The sequence below is a fragment of the Elephantulus edwardii genome, unplaced genomic scaffold (assembly GCF_000299155.1).
Source record: "Elephantulus edwardii isolate Elephantulus edwardi_28Jun2011 unplaced genomic scaffold, EleEdw1.0 scaffold00012, whole genome shotgun sequence".
Classification (NCBI taxonomy): domain Eukaryota; kingdom Metazoa; phylum Chordata; class Mammalia; order Macroscelidea; family Macroscelididae; genus Elephantulus; species Elephantulus edwardii.
Window position 1 is genome coordinate 6,766,679 of NW_006399762.1, and position 2,460 is coordinate 6,769,138.

Below are 2,460 nucleotides of genomic sequence, written 5' to 3' on the forward strand. Positions count from 1 at the left end.
TTAATTTGTTTTGTTTGTTTGTGTATAAAGAATGCTCATCTAGATAATAACATAATTATGATAAAAACAAAAGGGGGAAATATGGGAAGCCAATACTAAATATTTGCAATAAACTGAATGCTATTTAAATTAAAAAAAACAAAACACACGTGTGAAGATCAACTCAATAACAATGTTTTAACTTGCCTTTGCTATATAGCCATAATTGCTTAAGGAAAACTAAAGTATTTCATCTTGAAAACACAAAATATAAATTGTGACTGAAAAGGAAAAAATTTTAAAAAAAAGAGCAAGTTTGAGGCATTGACTAACAATAGTCGAATACTAGATGAGTTGTGGCATAATACCAGGAGTAACAAGAGGAGAGAAAACGGTAATTACTAAGAAAGAGAAGAAAAACCAAAATGTATGCTGAAAAAGACTCTGAAAATTGCACTAGAGCAAGTCAAAAAGCCGAGCAAAAGAAAGAGATGAACAGAAGATTTCCAAGGTCAGCTTGAGAAGAAAAGGTATAATGGATTGTGCAGAGAGCTGGAACTGCAGAATAAAAATAGAAGAACTTGCTCTGCACTTTTCAAGTTGGAAGAAGTGAAAAACAAATTCAGGTCTTGAGTTATAATAACATAGATAAAAACATGAATGCTCCAGGAAACATCAAAAAAGATAGAAGGGGAAAAAATATCCTTAAATAAAATAGAAATATATGAATATTAAAAAAAAGAAGATGGAGGGAAAATACAGAATTATGGTAAAAAAGAATTGACCAAAACAGAAATATTTCAGGAAGTATCATGTAATCAAGAATCAATGATAATAAAGGAAGAAGTTGAAGTTGCACTGAGAACATTGGCAAAAAATAAGACTTTAGGAATCAATGAGACACCAACTGATAAATTCTAACTAACAAATGTGGTCCTGAACATGCTCACTAGTCTATGTTCGAAAATTTGGAGGACAACTCTCTCTGGGAGAGATCCATATTTGTTGCCATTCCCAAAAAAGGTGATCCAACATACTGTGGAAATTATCAAACAGTATCATTACTAGCACATGCAAACAAAATATTACTTAAAGTCATTAAAAAATGGCTAGAACATTGATAGACAATGGCCAGAAGTTCCAGCTGAGTTTAGAAGAGGCCATGGCACTGGGATATCATTACTGTTGTCAGCTAGATACTGGCTGAAAGCAGAGAATAGCAGAATGTCTATTTGTGTCTTACTGACTAGGCAAAGGCTGTTGGGTGACTAGAACTGTGAGAATCATAGCAAATTATGGCTAACACTGAGAAGAATGGAAATCATGGAACAATTATGTTCATACGAAACCTGTACTTACCAAAAAGTTGTTGTCCGAAAAGAACAAAAAAACACTGAATGGTTTAAAATTAAAAAAGGTGTGTGCCAGGGTTCTATCTTTCTCCATACCTATTAAATCTGTATGGTGAGCAAGACTGTGAAAAAAGAATCATCAGGATCAGAGGAAGGTTAATCAACAACTTATGTTATGTAGATGACACAACCTTGCTTGCTGAAAGAAAGGAGGATTTGAAGTGCTTGCTGTGAAAGATGAAAGGCTACAGCCTTTAATATAGATTACATATTAACATTAAGAAAATAAAAATTCTCCTCATTGGAACAATAGGCAACATTACGATAGATGGAGAAAGGATTGAAATTTTTTATGACTTCATCTAACTTACATCCACAATCAACACCCTTGATGTTAGGAGATCAGGAGATTTATTGCTTTGGGAAAGTCTGCACTCAAGGACTTTTCTAAATTACTGAGGAGCAATGATGTCAGCTTGAAGACAAGAGTGGGCCTGAATCAGGCTGTGGTTTCTTCAGTTTCTTGTTATATATTTGAGAGCCGGATAATAATTAAGGATGACAGAATAAAAACTGATACCTTTGAAATGTGGTGTTGGAGGAAAGTACTGAATATCTCATTATATTCCATGATTGTTCGGTCTGCGAGAAAGAGGAGCCAGAATGCTCCTTGGAGGCAAAGATGGCAAGACTTTGACTCACAAACTTTGGGCATGTTGTTAAGAAAGACTATTCTTTGGAAAGTTCCATCATGCTTGGAAAGGTCAGTGGAAAAGAGGAAGACCCTCAGCCAGAGAGATTGTCACAGTGACGGCAGCAATGGGCTCAAGTATGTCAGAAATGTTAGAGATGGAACTGAATAGGACATGGTTCAAAGGGTCACTATGAGACGCTCTCAACTTGGCTGCACCTAACATCATCAACAACAACAACAATTTTTATTAGATAGCATGGTGGTGTAATGGTTAAGGACTAAGCTGTTGCTGAAAGTGTGGCTGTCTGAACACATCAAGCAACTATATATATCAGAAAATCTTCTTCCTTAAAGATTATAGCTTGTATGATACAGGCACACAATGGAATACTATGCAGCATGCAGGAGCAATGATTTTGTAAATTATTACCTGAC